General features: G+C 35.2%; 1 long non-coding RNA gene across 2 annotated transcripts in view; it reads right to left on the bottom strand.

Annotated features, from left to right (window-relative positions):
* LOC145683311 (uncharacterized) overlaps positions 1-19,348 on the bottom strand; it is a 621,166-nt gene extending 601,818 nt beyond the window's left edge. The window contains exon 1 of one of the 2 annotated variants that reach the window (XR_014131013.1): positions 19,287-19,348. This is a non-coding gene — a long non-coding RNA (uncharacterized LOC145683311). The remainder of the gene's footprint in view (positions 1-19,286) is intronic. The other variant, XR_014131019.1, reaches the window with a different exon arrangement.
* Between the last annotated feature and the right edge of the window lie 218 nt (positions 19,349-19,566).

The following is a 19,566-nucleotide window of genomic DNA, read 5'->3' as shown; positions in this document are numbered from 1 at the left end:
TAATGTAATATTGGTCAATCTTATTCGATAATGTCATTTTTAAAAAAAATAGCATTCTCTTTTCTGTAACTTACTACAGTATACAAGTTAAATTTCACAGTGTGCAAAAGAGGGGAAGGGATTACAAGCTACGATGGGCTTCGTTCGCTTCCTATTCGATGGACAAAACATTTCTTCTAAAATTCAAAGAACCTGTGTGGTTGACTGATAGCTACACATAAATTGACAGAATTTTAGTACTGTCTGCCTGAGGCAAAGTCTTGATTTTAGTACTGAAGCTGCCTGAGGCAAAAAAGCAAGCACACCGCAGGCGTGGTGGCTTCTGTGCCTCGTAACATTGTGTTTAAAAAAACAGACAAAGATCACTTGTCAGTGCTTAGTTCCTTGTAAAGCCTGATAAGGCTTTTTTCCTTTTATACAAATCATATTGTTGTTTGAAGCCTCTTTATTCCTTACAAAAACAATGTAACCAGATTCATGGGAACCCACAGCAATTGTAATAAAATTTGAAAAAATATCTGTATCATTCAGATACTATTATTATTATTATTATTATTATTATTATTATTATTATTATTATTATTATTATTATTATTATTATTATTATTATTATAACATAATATTTTTCGTTAGTCCTCACAGCAATTAATACTTAGCAGCAGGGGTTAAAATGCGTGGGAACGCGGGGGACCCTATCCCTACCCCAAAAAAACTGTGAACGCCATCCTCCCACTTCCTAAGCAATTACAATGGGCAAAGATAGGCATGGGGAACGGCGTGACGTCATGCCGCTACCTACCGTACCTCTACCTTTTCAGATGATTCCACCCCATCTAGCCTAAATCCACCTCGCCTAATGATTTATCAGCCACTTATCTCCAAAATAAGAATGTCTACCATTTTAGGCGAGATTGGAATTCCCATCTTACTTAATCCCATCTCGACTAAAATGGCAGTAAGATGCGAGGAGGTTATTTCTGTACTGAAGAGGGAATTCCTCTAATAGAATTTTAACCAGATATTTCAATCAATATTGGCAATCTCTGTCAATTACAATATAAATATACAATAAGTATTATACAAGAAGAAAGCATAGGGGGAAGGCGATTTATTGAATTTAGTTCACTTTTGGATTGTTTTGGGAATACTGGAAATTGATTGGCAAATATAAGCTAATCAGAAACAGGATAGAAATATAGAGAGTGTTTCAAAATAACATTTACAACGTTTGAGAGCTCATTCCTGACACCATGATAAGACAACTGGGTTCACAATGCTTCCTTTTGGCGCTATGACCATCCAAAAACCAGTCGGAAAAATGACCAAAACAGCCGTATCTCGAGAACAAAATGTCGGATTGAAGTCGGGGGAAGGGAAATGTATATTATTTTTAGCCATGGCTTCCATTAATGCACAACCCGATATGGTACAGAGGCAGCACAAAGGTCACCTCAAATAAATTGTAGAATTATGTGGATATTTTATGAAACGTTGACCGAGGTAAGTTAACTACAATTAAATACCATATTTCAACTAACAGGAATCTTAGAACACGGTCAAAGTTACAAGAACATCATTAAGATTATAAAAAAGCTAAGATGGACACATTTGATAGATCTACTTTGTCTCAGTATAGAATTGGCTATCGAGGAAGTACTGAAATTATTTGAAGTCCATAAAGTTTAAATGTTATGCCTTATAGGCCAATGAAGGCAGAGAGATCAGGCATGGCTATGGGGTAGCGTCTGCGACTTTCGCATAGGAGACCCGGCTCCGATTCGCGGCGGGAGCGCAAGCAGTTCATATCTCACGTGATTCCGTAGCTCCATATCTCATGTAATTTTGCTACTGAAGGGATGCTAAACTGAAATCCGATCCAATAATAAAGAGAGGTAATAGATGGTAGCTAATTTTTGGGAAATAATTTGTGAAATGAGAATGTAGGAGAAAACAGGATAATTCCGAGAAATCTCACGGGTACGATGCCATCAACTACAAATTTTATAGTCTGGGATCAAACGAGGTTCATCCCACACCAGAAGCGCTCTATCACTAAGCCACCCTGCCCCTACTTTGGAGGAAACACTATGATTCTGACAGATGTATCGATATACTAAATAATGTGTGTGATAAACCAACATACAAGAAGTACAAACGGTCAGAATGTGGGATTCGTGGAGTACGAAAATGGTAAGTACGTTTTCCCATGTCAGTTATTCTTAACTGGATGCCCGCGTCTCTTAGGGATTGGGGGAAGACAAGGTGACACAGTGGTAAGCAGTTGCCTCTGGTACGTGAGGCCTCTGGTTCGATCCTCAGCCACGAAACTTTGTGGTGGACACCATCGTATCGTGTGTGGTTTTTCTTGGGATACTTCAATTTCCTTCCACATTCTCATTCCATCATATCTTCCATCAACATTCACTTGCCTTAACCATTGTCTCCCTTAGCCTAAAGAGCATGATCGTGGTTCGTTAAAATGAAATACTTCATTTCATTTTACAGGGGTTGCTTACAGTTGGGCGGTGGGTTACCGTTAAGATAAGAAAGAAGGAGTCTATGAGGCTCCTAATTTTCGAAAGGCTAAGAACTACAATTGAACGTTGATTGTAAGAAATGCTAAAGGAACGAACTAAATTTGATTTGTGAGTCTTTTAGCATTATTAGTCGTATTATGGACAAGAAATAACTCACATATCTACAAACCAAGAAAACTAACAGTGAAATATGATATTCGACAGTAAAATATAATAATATACAACTTGGATATCAAATTTCGAGGTTAGTTTTCTTGGCTTTGGACATGTTCAACTTACATGTGTTTTCGTGATAGTACAAACTTTCAACATAAGAGTATCAGTCTCCTAGATTTTCGTAAATAACTATGAAGATTATCCTAAATCTAACAAATAAGTACAGATTACGATCACTAAAGTTCATAATTGACTTTTGAGAGCATGCTAGCTCTAATTGATATATTACGTCACTACCTTTCCATTTCCAAAACTATCACAGATTTCAAAATGACGGATTTGAAGGTGCCGTCAGAGGTTCGTGATCTACTCTGCCCATTCTTCTTTTGTCAATATGTGAAACTATCACCGTTTGCATTGTCTATCTCTCACTATTTTCATGATACAACAGTTTATTTGATGTATTTCAATAACATAGCATAGCTTTCCTACCCATCAATTTTGACCCCCTCCGTTTCTTATTACGTTCGGCACTTATAATTTTGCAAGTATACATATTTCCATATCCTCTATCAGTCACATTACGTCTCATCTCGCAACTCGATTCATTCATTTGAACTTTTTACTTGTCAGACATTTTTTATTGATGGAGAAACAAGGAAAATAGTTCTACAATGACTGACAAGTAACACTTCCCAAGTGGAACACTTCGATTTTGATAAAATTTGGTAGGACGATACTACACATAAAATAAACGAATACGTGTATTTTTATTTTCTGCGGTAAAGCTGCTTTAGGGAGCAAAAACCCAGACCAAAAACTTTGAAAGTTGACGCCCGAAACGTAATAACAAGTGGACCGAAGTGAAATTGTGCACAGGAATTTTAGACATAAAATTAGGGAATACAGGTTTCGTATTTTCCTGGAAAAAACGGTTAGTTGGGCCACGGACCCCTCCAAATCTTTGATCACGAAATATCAAAAGTGCTAATAACAGTATACCAGAAGTGCCTAAAGAACATGAAGAATTGCAACGAAATCTTGTGTAGTGAAAATATGCAAAAAAAATCTAATGCGTTTTCTATTTTCTGTGAAAAAGCGGCAAAGGGGAAAAGGCACCCACCCAAAATTTTGAAAATTAACGCCCAAAAGGCAAAAACAAGTGAACCGAAGTGAATGCAATTGTGCACAAATATTGTAGAGGTAAGATGAACGAATACGTGTTTCGTATTTTCCTGCAAAGAAAAAAAAAACTTTTGGGTGGACCGAGGCGTCCGGTGGCGGAAGAAGTGGACAAAAGCGAAAGAAATTGAGTGTAGATATTGGATATGTTAAATAAGACCTTCCGTGTTTCACAAGTGTATCCATCCGATTTTTACAAATTTAGAAGATCAACAGTAAGCACAAACAGTATGTGTACTATTTTATGATATTTCAGGAGACAGCTTTAACGCTTACAATGTTTTCGTGATCAAATGTTTGGAGGGTTCCGTGCCCCACCCAACCGTATTTTTCCAAAAAAGTACGAAACCCATATTCCCTTATTTTGTGTGTAAAATATCTCTGCACAATTTCATTCTCTTCGGTTCATTTCTTGTCTTTCGGGCGTAATCTTTCCAAATTTTGGGTGATAGCTTTGGCCCTCTAAAACCGTTTTTCACAGAAAATAAAAACCCGCATTCATTTATTTTTTGGTTATTGTCAGCACGTAAAGTTTCGCAGCAATTCTCCAAGTCCTTTACACTCATTTGACCTAGTATTACCAACACCTTTCATATTTAATGATCAAAGGTTAGGAGATGTCCGTGAACCTGGTCCCACCCACATCGGCACTAATTTTAAAACATATGCCAATAATTAGTGCCCAATTAGTTCTGACGACCTGTAATGTTAACAAAATTTGTGCCGTTACACAGACTTTAAAAAACAAAAAATATTCTGGGTGGGGCTAGGTTCACGCTAGCCCCACCCACTCAACCGATTGAGATGAAACCTATACCCAAAGTTAGTGTTAAATTAGTGCTGTCGATATCACATAAAAAGAAAATTGGTGCTATTGTCAGAAGGCCAAAATATATTGGAAAATGTAATATGGCGGCATAATCAAAGAAAACAAAAGATCCCTCATTTTTATGATAAGATATATAACACATCTTCTTTCTATTCAGTACAATGAGAAAAAAAGGACTAGGATTTCTGTGTGGATACATCGTATTTACGCGGGTGGGCTCCTTAAGTAACGTAATTTCATGTATAAAAGTACAGCAGGTGGGAACACCATGCCAAGTCTGGAGTTCGGCGTCGAACTAGACTCGCTGTGATTGGATAATTTTATTCACATGATTGATTTCGTGTTAAAAACTATTACTCTCGTAAGGTAGGGAGTCACAGATTTAGAAAGAATCAAGAAGGGACACTCGTAGGAAGGTAGTAACAACATTATATACCTAAGTTACCACCGTCGGAATGGGTATGGCGTTAATTCTAGATTTGAAATGGTGGTCCCGCAATACAAAATTTTCACTGGACGGTGGTGTCGATCATACTACTGATGAAACTACATTACTTAATGTAGTGACGCGCGTAACCTGGTCAAAACAGCATTTACATGCCGACTAGATATTGCATTTTTCTCCGTGTATCGACAGCACTAATTTAGCACTAGTTTTTGGTATAGTTTTCAAAATTAGTGCAGTTACACAAACGTCAAAAAACCAAGAATATGTGGGTGGGGCTAGCGTGAACCTAGCCCCACCCACCAACCGATTGAGGTGAAATCTATGCACAATGTTAGTGTTAAATTAGTGCTGTCGATACCGCATAAAAAGAAAATTACTGCCATTATCAGTAGGCCAAATATATTCGAAAATGTAATATGGCGGTATCATCCAAGAAAACAATCGATCCTCATTTTTATCATACTATACACAGCACTTATTTTCCTTCTATGCGGTATAGTCAGCACTAATTTAGCACTAATTTTTGGTATAGTTTTCATAATTAGTGCTGTTACACAAACGTCAAAAAACAAGAAAACGTGGGTGGGGCTAGCGTGAACCTGGCCCCACCCACTCAACCGATTGAGATGAAACCTATGCACAATGTTAGTGTTAAATTAGTGCTGTCGATAGCGCATAAAAAGAAAATTACTGCCATTATCAGTAGGCCAAACATATTCGAAAATGTAATATGGCGGCATCATCAAAGAAAAAAAACGATCCTCATTTTTATCATACTATACATAGCACTAATTTTCTTTCTATGCGGTATCGTCAGCACTAATTTAGCACTTTTTTTGGCATAGTTTTCAAAATTAGTGCTGTTACGGAAACGTCAAAAAAACAAGAAAATGTGGGTGGAGCTAGCGTGAACCTGGCCCCACCCACTCAACCGATTGAGATGAAACCTATACACAATGTTATTGTTAAATTAGTGCTGTCGATGTCACATAAAAAGAAAATTAGTGCCATTATCAGTAGGCTAAATATATTCGAAAATGTAATATAGCGGCATCATCAAAGAAAACAATCGATCCTCATTTTTATCATACTGTACATAGCACTAATTTTCTTTCTATGCGGTATCGTCAGCACTAATTTAGCACTAATTTTTGGCATAGTTTTCAAAATTAGTGCTGTTACAGAAACGTAAAAAAAACAAGAAAATGTGGGTGGAGCTAGCGTGAACCTGGCCCCACTAGTGATGGGTAAATTCCCGGGAAGATATTTTTCGGGAATATTCCCTGGGAATTTTCCCGGGAAGATTTTCCCAAAATGGGAATTTATCCGGGAATTTATATTCAATCAGAAAGAAAATTGCATACTATTACTATATTATGATTTCAAAGCTTAATTAATATTTATAACACAGTATATTATTACTGTTGTCAACAGAGGATTCTTTAAAATGTATATTTTGAACGGTACCTTGTTACTTTATTAACACTTTATTATATTTAGAAAGTACGCATAAATGTATATTTATTTACAATATTGTTCTATCAATTAAATATGTGTGAAAAAACTATATAGTAAATTATATAGTAACAGTTTAAATTTATATGTAAGTGGATTTGCTCAACTTGACTATTGCTGATATTATAAACACATTAAATTTATAAATGTTATAAACTAATTAGATTGGGTAGGGCTAAATGCTAGAAGATACATGTCTCACCAATTTACCAACATTTGCGCATACATATTTATGTTCACAAAATTCGCAAGATACTTACTTATCTTTATATTTTAGCACGTAACATTGCCATATATGACCATTCATTCTACCTATTTCTCGAAATTCCATACGTTAATTCACATGTAAAAGAAGTTCGAGTACTTTTCAGAAATTCGAGTCAGAGAGAGGAGACAGACCGACGTCTATTACTAATGGCGGTTCAGGGTTTATTAATAGTACTTCATCTCTATTTCTACATAATTCTAAATTACTATAGAAAATGGTTCCTTTTTCATCATTTGTAAATTAGTACTTTGCTAATTTTGGCTGTTCTTTAGCATTGGGGGTCAGATTTGCACCTACATTTTTTGCGATATTCTATTCCGATGCGTTTGTTTTATGGTTTCATACGTTAAATTACGTTACCAACATTAAATTCAGACAGCGTTGCAGAGCGAGCGTTAGCGAATGAAGGTGGGTTAGAGCCCCGCATGACACGTTGTTTTCTATCTTCGTTACCAACAATTCACTTTCTTTTCTCACATAAATCACTTCCACTTACCTTTCCGTTTTGTATAAATCCCCTACTGCCCTAAAAAATGTGTTCGATACTTTCTTGACTACTTGAACATCACTATCAACTCATTTCTTCCGTAAATCATCCTAATTTTTGCTAGTTTTGGCCCCCCAATTTTAAACAATTACCTTACTTTTTAGTGCAAATGAAAATGGAACAAAAAATTATATTATTAGATATGTAAAGTACAGTCAAAGAATTTTAATTTTTTTAACCTCCAAATTCTTTAAAACCTAGAATTAAATAATAATATATTAAAATAAAGTAATTAGTCATATTGTTCTTATAATTTGGAAGATAAAGTAAAGAAATGGTAATAAATTCCTTCCCGGGAATTTATAGGCCAGGGAAAAAACCCGGGAATATTCCCATTTTTTAAATTCCTTCCCACCGGGAATATTCCCACTGCCCATTACTAGGCCCCACCCACTCAACCGATTGAGATGAAAGCTATGCACAATGTTAGTGTTTAATTAGTGCTGTCGATACCGCATAAAAAGAAAATTTGTGCCATTATCACTAGGCCAAATATATTCGAAAATGTAATATGGCGGCATCATCAAAGAAAACAATTGATCTTCATTTTTATCGTACTATACATAGCACTATTTTTCGTTCTATGCGGTATCGTCAGCACTAATTTAGCACTAATTTTTGGCATAGTTTTCTAATTAGTGCTGTTACACAAGCGACAAAAACGGCACTAATATTTTCGTTATTTCTGCAACGTTAACGCTGTTTTCAAAGATTTTGTATTTACTTATAGCACCTACATTAATAAATCATGAACGGTAGGTTGTTGTGCATTAAGAAGCACTAGCAATGCACTAACAATTGCGCTAGAAGGGATCATCAGTGCTTTTGATTTTGGTGGAAATTTAACGCAATGAAAACTTCACCATGAATTTCCTATGGGGTTTCGTAATATGTAATTTGAAATATCTACATCAATAGTTAAGCATTTACAAAACTGTGTGTGTTTTCTAGAAGCACAAACGGTGCATGAACGAATGAAACTTACTTTCCGTTAGTGCTTAAAATGGGAGCGAAATTCACGCTGGTCCCAAATGTTTTTCTACTTGTAGAGCCTACACTAATGGAGCGCTAACGTTAGTTGTCGGTGTACTATTAAGCACTAACAAATGACACTAAATTTGTCATTAGTACTTGAAATTTCAGGTGCAGCGTCAACTTTGCGCCACAAAAGTTTTTTATTTGTAGCTCCTATAGTAATAAAGCATTAACGAAAGGCGTTAATGCACTAAGAATCATTAACGATGCACTAGCGATTGACACTAAATTTATCGTTAGTGTGTTATGTGGAGGTTATGTTCAGGGACGTCGTTAGTTCTTCTTAATGAAGGTGTTAGAAAGAAAACTCTTTCGTGGGACGATTTCTCGCTGCTACAGATACTTCAACCACTAACGAAAAGATTAGAGCCATTCGTTAGCGCATCGTTAGTGCTTCTTAATGCAGCAACACCTAACATCAGTGTTTCATTAGTATAGGTGCAACAAGTAAAATACTTTGGGAAATAGTATGAACTTAGGCCCTACTATAAGCACTTAGGAAAAAATTAGTGCGATTCGTTAGTGCATCTTTAGTGCTTCTAGAAAAAGTTTCGTTAGTGTTTACAAGAAATTTATGAGAAATTTGTCAGTATATCAAAGTTCCACCACATTTAAAAGCACTCATGACCTCTTCTAGTGCAATCGTTAGTGCAGTGTTAGTGCTTGTTAGTGTACCAACCTCTATCCTTAGTACTTCATTAGTGTACGTGCTAAAAGTAATATATATTTGGAAGTTGGCTTGAACTTTTCCCACTTCAGGCACTATCGAGAAAGTTAGTGTCATTCATTAGTTCTAGAAGACACTAACATATTGTATACCATTTGATATTTCTGTAGTTTGTCCCCATCGAAAGCCTTGAAGAAATACCAAAATATGGTAGAAATGACGTTAGTGCTTAGTGCGTTTAAGTATTCTAACAATGCACTAACGATTTGTCATTAAGCCCATGTTTCTACGTGAATTTGTATAGATTTGGATATTTCTGAAGATGCCCTCACCAAAAATCTTGAATAAATACCAACATATCGAAGCACTAACGATATTGCTTAGTGCGTTTAAGGGCACAACGATGCACTAGTGATTACCGTTGACCTTATGTTTCTACGTCAATTTATATGGAATTTGATATTTCAGAAGTTGCCTCGCCAAAAATCTTGAATAAATCCCAAAATATGATAGCACCAACGTTAGTGTTTACTGCGGTTAAGTGATCTACTATCGATGCACTAACGATTGCCGTTAACTCCATGTTTCTACGTGAATTTGTATTGATTTGGATATTTCTGAAGTTGCCCTCACCAAAAATCTTGAATAAATCCCAACATATCGAAGCACTAACGTTATTGCTTAATGCGTTTAAGGGCACAACGATGCACTAGTGATTACCGTTGACCTTATGTTTCTACGTCAATTTACATGGAATTTGATATTTCAGAAGTTGCCTCCCCAAAAATCTTGAATAAATCCCAAAATATGATAGCACTAACGTTAGTGTTTACTGCGGTAAGTGATCTACTATCGATGCACTAACGATTGCCGTTAACTCCATGTTTCTACGTGAATTTGTATAGATTTGGATATTTCTGAAGTTGCCCCCACCAAAAATTTCCAGTAACTCGTAAACGCTGATAGCACTAACGTTAGTGCTTAGTGCACTTTCCATGCACTAACGTTGTGCGACGATTGGTATAGTTTGGGAGAGATGGGGTGCCAAATTAAGGACATGTATACATAGAAATATTTTTATCTCTATGCGACGTGTTTGAAGTTGCCCTCTCCCTACCTCTACCAAATTACAACAAACGTCGTACATCGTTAGTGCATCGTTAGTACACGTTAGTGGAATCACAATTTACGAGATATTGAAGACTTTTGGTAGGGGCTAACTTCATAGGTAGTTATTCTCCCTACTAAAGATGGATTAGTGATTGCAGTTAACCCTATGTTTCTACGTCCATTTGTACGGATTTTGATATTTCTGAAGCAGCCCCACCACCAAAAGTATTCAATAAATCACAAAATATGATGGCACTAACGTTAGTGCTTAGTGCGTTTAAGTGCACTAACGATGCACTAACGACTGCCGTTAACTCCATGTTTCTACATAAATTTGTATGGAATCTGATATTTCTTAAGTTCGCCCCTCAACAAAAATCTTCAATTACTCGTAAACTCAGATAGCACTACCCTTTGTGCTTACTGAGTTTAAGTGCACTAACAATGCACTTACGATGTGTTACGTTTAGTGTAATTTGGAAGAGATGGAAGCCAACTACAAGCACGTTTATACATAGCACTAATATTCTTTCTATGCGACCTGTCTGAAGTTTGGCTCCCAGCTTCCAAATTACAACAAACGTCGCAATTATTAGTGCATCATTAGTCCACTAAACGCACTAAGCACTAACGTTAGTGATATCAGAGTTTACGAGTTATTGAAGATTTTTGGTTGGGCCAACTTCAAAAATATCAAATTCCATATAAATTGACGTAGAAATTTGTGGTTAATGGCAATCCTTAGTGCAGCGTTAGTGCGAGTAAACGCATGAAGCACTAACGTTAGTGGTATCAGAGTTTACGAGTTATTGGAGAGTTTTGGTTGGGGGACAACTCCAGAAATATCCATATCTATACAAATGGATGTTGAAACATGGAGTTAACGTCAATCGTTATAGCACTGTTAGTGCATTTAAACGTACTAAGCATTAACGTTAGTGTTACCATATATTGTGATTTATTGAAGATTTTTATTGAAGGGTCAACTTCAGAAACATCAAATTCCATACAAGTTGTTACTGTTTAATATAAGCACTATCGATATACTAATGAATATCACTATTTTTTTTCGGGGGGAGTTCAAGTAAACCTCGAAAGATATTTTACTTTTAGCACCTACACGAATGAAGCACTGGCGTTAGTGGTTGCTGCACTACGAAGTACTAATGATGCACTTACGATTGCACTAGAAGAGATCATTAGTGCTCTTGAATTTGGCGGAAATTAGACGCAATGAAAACTTCAACATACATTTCTTATCTGTGTTTTCTGACATGTAATTGGACATAATTACACTAACAGTCAAGCACTAACGAAATTGTTAGTGTTTCATACAACCACTAAAGATGCAATAAGGAATGGTACTAATATTTTCGTTAGCACTTGAAGTGGGGGCGCCAAGTTCACGCACGGCCTATACTAACGAAAGACTAACATTAGGTTTTGGTACACAAAGAAGAACTAAAATGAATTAACGATTTCCTTAGAAGAGATTATTAGTGTATTTGAATTTGGCGGGAATATAGGCATTGAAAACTTCCCCATACATTTCTTATGTGAATTTCGTGACATGTAATTCGCCATAACTAAACTAATAGTCCAACATTATTTCAACTGTTAGTTTTTTTGAAGCACTAACGATGTAATAACGAATGTCACTCATTTTATAGTTAGTACTTGAAGTGGGACAACTAACTTCACCCTAACGTTCAAACCTATTTTATTTGTAGCTCCTATACTAATAAAGCATTAACTTCAGTTGTTGGTGCATTACGAAGCTCTTACGAATCACTAACAATTGCACTATTAGAGGTAATTAGTGCTTTCGAATGTGATAGGATTTGGAACAATAAAATATCCCCATGTATTTCATATGGGAGATTCATGACATATAACTCAGCACCTCCAGATAAGCAACAAAGGAAACATTAGTGCGGTTTTAGCAGTTTGTGTAACAGCACTAATTTTGAAAACTATGCCAAAAATTAGTGCTAAAGTAGTGCTGACGATACCGCATAGAAAGAAAATTAGTGCTATGTATAGTATGATAAAAATGAGGATCGATTGTTTTCTTTGATGATGCTGCCATATTACATTTTCAAATATATTTGGCCTACTGATAATGGCACTAATTTTCTTTTTATGCGGTATCGACAGCACTAATTTAACACTAACTTTGTTTATAGGTTTCATCTCAATCGGTTGAGTGGGTGGGGCCAGGTTCACGCTAGCCCCACCCACATATTATTGTTTTTTTGACGTTTGTGTAACAGCACTAATTTTTAGAACTATGCCAAAAATTAGTGCTAAATTAGTGCTGTCGATACTGAATAGAAAAAAATCAGTGCTATATATCTTATCATAAAAATGAGGGATCTTTTGTTTTCTTTGATGATGCCGCCATTGAACATTTTTCAATATATTTTGGCTTTCTGATAATAGCACTAATTTTCTTTTTATGCGGTATCGACAGCACGAATTTAACACTAGCTTTGTTTATAGGTTTCATCTCAATCGGTTGAGTGGGTGGGCCTAGCGTGAACCTAGCCCCACCCAGAATATTTTTTGTTTTTTGACGTTTGTGGTCGTCAGCACTACAGCACTACAGGTCGTCAGCACTAATTTGGCATTAATTTTTGGCATATGTTTTAAAATTAGTGCCGATGTGGGTGGGGCCAGGTTCACGGACATGGTTTGGAGAGGCCCGTGCACCACCCAATCGTTTTTTCCAAGAAAATACGAAACCCGTACCCTCACTTTACGTCTGCGATATCTGTTCACAATTCCATTCAGTTCGGTTAACTTCTATTTGCCTTTTGGGCGTCCACTTTCAAACTTTTCGCTGCGAGCTTTTGCCCCCTAAAGACGTTTTTCCGCAGAAAATTAAAAACTCGTATTCATTTATTTTTCGCGTATTGTCCATACACAAACTTTCGCTGCAATTCGTCATGTCCTTTTACACGTCTGACATACAGATACTAGCACTTTTGAAATTTCTTGTTCAAATGTTTGGAGGGTTCCGTGCACCACCCAACCGTTTCTTCCTGGAAAATACGGAACCCGTATTCTTTAATTAGATGTCTGCAATATCTTTTCGCAATTTCATTCACTTCCGGCTACTTCTTCTTGCCTTTCGGGCGTAAAATTTCAACATTTTGGAGGGAGCTTTTGCAACCTAAAATCGTTTTTTTCCACTGAATATAAAAACCCGTATTCATTAATTTTTGCGTGTTGTCTATACGCAAAGTTTCGTTGTAATTCTTCATGTCCTTTACACACATCTGACATACTGTTAATATCAGTTTTGATATTTCCTGTTCAATGGTTTGGAGGGGTCCGTGCACCACCTAACCGTCTTTTCCAGGTAAATACGATACCCGCATAAGCACATTTTATGTCTACAATATATGCAAAATTTCATTCACTTTGGTTCACTTCTTATCTTTCGGCCGTAAATTTTCAAAAGTCTGCGGTGGGTACTTTTGTTTCCTGAAACCGCTTTTCCATAGAAAGTTAAAAAAACAATATTCCTTTATTTTTTGCGTTTTGTCCATACAGAAAGCTACGTTGCAATCCTTCATGTCGTTTCACACATCTGACATACTTTTACCAGAACTTTTGATATTTCGTGATCAAAGGATTGGAGGGGTTCGTGCCCCACCTAACCGCCTTTTCCAGGTAAATACGAAACCCGTATACAAATATTTTATATCTACAATATGTGTGCAAAATTTCTTTCACTTCGGTTCACTTCTTGTTATCTTTCAGGCGTCAACTTTCAAAAGTTTGGGGTGGGTACTTTTGCCTCCTGAAACCGCTTTTCCGTAGAAAGTAAAAAAAAACATATTACTTTGTTTTTTGCGTATAATCCATACACGAAGTTATGTTGCAATTCTTGATGTCGTTACACACATCTGACATACTGTTACTATCACTTTTGGTATTTCGTGATCAAAGGTCTGGAGGGGTCCGTACCCCACACAACCTTTTTTTCAGGAAAATACGAAGCCAGTATCCTCATTTTAATTCTGCAATCTGTTCAGAATTTCATTCACTTAGGTTCACTTCTTGCCTTTCGTGCGTCAGCTTTCATAATGTTGCGTGGGGACGTTTGACCCCTAAAATCATTTTTCCACCAAAAATTAAAAAAACAATATTCCTTTGTTTTTTGCGTATGGTCCATACCCGAAGTTATGTTCCAATTCTTGATACTGTTACTGTTACTAACATTTTTGATATTTCGTGATCAAATGTTTGGGTGGTCCGTGCCCCACCTAACCGTCATTTCGGGGCCGCGGTGGCTCAGTGGTAGAGCGTTCACCTCTGGTGCTAGGGGTCTCAGATTCAAACCCTGCTCTCGCCAAGTGAACTTTGTGGTGGACGTACACCGTGTGCGTGGGTTTTCTCAGGGCTCTCCCGTTTCCTCCCACTTTCTTCATTCCACCATTTCATTCATTACTCATCATCATCGTCTCCTTTAGCCTAACCAGCATAACCGTGGGATGTAAAACTCAAGAATTTCATTTCTAACCGTCATTTCCAGGTAAATACGAAGCCCGTATACTCACATTTTATGCCTACAATATCTGTGCAAAATTTCATTCATTTTGATTCACTTCTTCTTATCTTTCGAGCCTAAGCTTTCAAAAGTTTGGGGTGGGTTCTTTTGCCCCTGAAACCGTTTTTCCGCAGAAAAAAACGTATTCTTTGCTTCTTCTTCTTCATGTCTATTACACACATTTGACATAGCGTTACTAGCGCTTTTCATATTTCGTGATCAAAGGTTTGGAGGGGCACGTGCCTCACGCAACTTTTTTTTAGAAAAATACAAAAACCGTATCCTCATTTTACGTCTTCAATATACATGCACAATTCATTCATGTGCACTTCGGTTCAGTTGTTCTTGCCTTTCCGTCGTCAACTTTCAAAATATTTGGTGAGGCTTTTACATTAAACCTTCACGTTATGAAACTATTTTCTTTTTTATGAGATTATTTTTTGTTGCGGGGGGAGGAGATAAATGCTTTCCTGTGATGTGTTTCTTGCCATTCATCTTGTTTGAACTGCTTAAGTAAGATCATGTTGTAACTTTTGATGTAATCCAACTCCGCCACGATAATAAAATAGTCAGTTTTAATAATTCGTTTTATTGTGTTATTTGCAGTTTGCCACACAGATATATTTTTTACAAAATTGAGGTTTCGTCCAACGCCTTTTGAATTCGCAACCAACCCAATCGCCGAGCTTTTTGGGTTGCCTGCTATTGCAGGAAAAGGAGAATCGCAGGTGGTAATGCACTTTTGGAGTCGTGTATACAAAGTACATAAATATTTTAAAAAATCAAGTTTGTAAGTAATAGGAAGAAAATTAAGAAAGAAATAAGAGAAAGAAATTATTAAATTTAATATTAGAACTACTTGCTTCTACATAGATCTACTTCACGAACATGGGATAAAAATAATCTTGAAAGAGAGTGAAAAAGAGAGTAATATAGACTGACATAGAAACTTTTAAGAAGAAATTCCTGGTATGTTAAATAGGGTTTGACAAATGTATCATGCCCATAAGAGTTGACTTGAGATCTCAGCTTTTCTCATATCAAATCTTTGCAGTCCTTACAATGAAACAGCATACAAAATTTCAACATGTTGTAACAAGGAAATATTTAACCTTTTACCTCAAGGTTCACAAATTTGGTGTATACAGTAGTCAATGTAACATTGCTAAGATGGAAAAATAATTTAATATATCGCAACAATTTCGAGTTATACAAGGTTAGATATTTGATCTTTCACATTTTTTCCGTATATAATAGTCAATGGCAACTGCATTGTCTGGAGACAGAATTTTCATATGTTGTACTTTTTATGGGCTACACATAATTAAATATTTTACCCTTGACGTTGCGGTCACAACTTTTGTGTTATATAGTAGTCGATGATACATTGACTAATGTGAAAACAGATTTTAAAATGTGGTGCCGTATAGGAAATTGTCACAGTATATTGTCACTTTAGACCTCTACACCAAATATATAAACTGAATTTTAATATGTTTCGTCCTTCACATCAGGTTTAATATTTGATCTTTGAGGTCGACATTCAATTTAGTTCTGAATTTTAATCTATTGCACAAGTTATGCACGGTTAAATATTCGTCCTTTTACTTCCGACCTAGATGGTTCATGTCCAGAAGAGGCTCTTTAGAATGTAATATAGTCTAAGTTAAATAAATATATATTTAACGGGTTTCAGAAAAGAGGCCATAGTCTTTTATAAAGCCTGTATGTCTTTTTTATGTTAAGTAAAGATTGTAGTACATCATGAAATATGGACGATAACTATTTGTGAATACTATGTTCCTATATAAATTACATTTAAATTATTATTAATTATTCGTAATACAAAAGCTTCATATCTCGTTACTTATTCCGGTATGATCCTCGGTTAACAGTATAATCCTTTCTATTCGACCTTATTTCAAGAGGGTCGTCGTCTCATTTTGATGTTAATACCTATATATTAATAGTCGTACGGTAGTGACTATCTCATACCCACTACGTATTGAAATTATTTCAAAGTGTTGAAAGAGATATTTGAAAACGATTTTTCATTTTTGATAAAACAATAAGGAAACTTTATCGTTATATGACAATATCACTCTTATTCTAAATGGTACAAGAATGCGCGGATTTTTCATTATAGTTACGAATTTATAAGTATATACTGCAGGTTATTTTTAATGGAAGAGCTAAATAGTTCCAATTTGTACTCGAAACACAAACATTTAATAGAAACGAGAATAAATCGTCGTTAGTTACATAGTTTGAATCTTGTTTACTTGATTAATCTGAAGTTCAGCGTCCTTTGTAGCCTGTAAGCTACATGAAACGAGTTGTATTGCCATTACAAGTTTTGCTTAATTAGTATTTAACATTCATGTATAATATACCCACGTTCAGTCTAGACGCCCATTTAAAAAGTTATTATTAAAACAAACTTATGTCTTCGATTGATATGTTAAATATATACACATATACAAGTGATTTCTTGAAATATAATTATTTAAAGGAAATATCTCTGCACTAAGGACAATATAGGATATAAGGATAATATAGGATATAAGGATAATATCATTAAAAACTGAAAAGAATAAACGATGTTGTAATCGAACTAACCATATTACGATTACAGGTTTAGTGGTTAGCCTACAAGCTAATATGAGCACACGTTGAGAGATGCGTCACTTGAAACATAAATGATTTTAAAAGACATTGGCATTTAACTCATTTTTCTTCTTCTCTTTCCTCATTCCAGCATGAATGGATGATTTTATTTGTTCGTTGTACCTGCTTCCATTATTCTTTCAGCAACAAAAAAAAAACGTCAACAAGAAAGCACATTACTACCAGTATAGATACCCTAGTTTCGAATTACTTTATCATTATGTATTTCAATAAGACTCATGACATGTTTGTAATATGTGTTTATAAAACTCCTCACAGTCTGATAATTTTTATTAAAAACCTTGAATTAACTATGGACTTTTTTAACATCCTGTTATAGTAGGTGGTCTGAATGTAAATTTCCTTGTAACTGATATGGACGATATCGGTATAATTTAACACGAATGGAACAATGTACCTACAATAATAACTTATCATAGTCGTAGCGTAATCGGACAATTACTTTATAACAAAAAAATATATAAACAGCACAGTTACAGTAATAAAGAGTGGTTTCTCGGATAAATATTTTCATTGTACAAAAAGCTAATCAAAACACACTCGAAAGCCAAATACGCATATACAAGAATTTTTAATGAAACGAATATCTCCCATTTGAATTTTATACTTAGTTATGAAAGCTGGGAGGATATATACGCCAAAAAGTCTTTAAAAGAAGCTTGTAACATTTTCCATGACGCATACACTCGTTACTTCAATGAGGCATTTAAAAGAGAACTTCGCCCAATTCCAATAACAAATAACAAATCTTGGATAGCTACAACAATAAAAGTTTCTAATAAGAACTTAAAATCTTCAAATTCATCATATAAGAGAGTAGAGTTACCAAGTAGCATGACAGGGTACTATATAACCTATAAAAAACATAAAAACATTTTAAAATTGGCAAAATTATAATAAAATCTGAAAATAAGACCACCAAATTTCGGAGGATAATTAAACATGAAACATACTAAAGAACAAGGAATTGAAGAAAACATTGAAATTGAATCAAGTGGCAATTTTACCAGTGATCCATTTATCATTGATATTCTTTTGAACAATCACTTAATGAATATTCAGAAAACTATAGTTTCAAGTAGTCAGCCTCTTTCAGAGCCATTATTGTTTAACAAAAAATCAAAACAATTCCTTCTAACAAACAAAAAATCAAAACAATCAAAATATCAAGGCTGTCTACATCTACGGAACATGAGTTTAAAAAAAATATATCCTTCTTTGCTGAGGGATAAACGAGAGCGCTTGGCAAAATTTCGGAATAGAAGTTATATTAACCTCAAGTTCTCGCACGAAATGGTGTTTCTTCACTTAGCCCTTCTGACACAATTATTTGAATTTATCACGTTAGTAAATACTTTTCAATACATCTTAGCACATATTTTACAGTACGACATACTTACATTTTAGGATTTCCAATTTTTGGTACTCGAAAGAATATTAGGGTTATTTTACTAAATTTTGAGGAGGGAAACAATGGTGAGATGTCTTCTGAAAAGGGTAAATCGTATGGAATGTATGGATAAAATCCTAAGAATAAAGTAACCCTAGGCAAAAGTTAAAAACCTAATAGCTAAATTCAGTAAAGCACGTTAATCAAATTTTCCTGATATGGAACAGTTACAGTGGAGAATAATTACTATACATAATTTCAAGATAAACTAATCCTAGTGATGACGTAATGGAACTTATAATTATTTTTATTAATATTCAAGTTTTCTACTAAAAGAAATATAAAAACTGCATTACCAAAATCACGAAACGCTGTCAATAATATAAAAACCTTCTTCGACTCTATGTGCCAACTAAGCAACTGATGTGTTTCTGTAAGGCAATCAATGGTGTTACAAAAGAAAATTCCAAACAAGCTCAGTTCACACACAAATATTTTGAAAATACGAAACAAAACAACCATTCAATTTTATTGTTACATTTTTCCAATTTATATTTCTGCAATGTAAATAATATTTTGTTATTACTTTGCAAATCTTGTTTAATTACCAAAAATTGTTGCTAACTCTTCTCTGTA

Source organism: Thermobia domestica, chromosome 4, assembly GCF_964235325.1.
Source record: "Thermobia domestica chromosome 4, izTheDome1.hap1.1, whole genome shotgun sequence".
Lineage (NCBI taxonomy): Eukaryota > Metazoa > Arthropoda > Insecta > Zygentoma > Lepismatidae > Thermobia > Thermobia domestica.
This window is presented reverse-complemented; position numbering and strand designations above follow the sequence as displayed.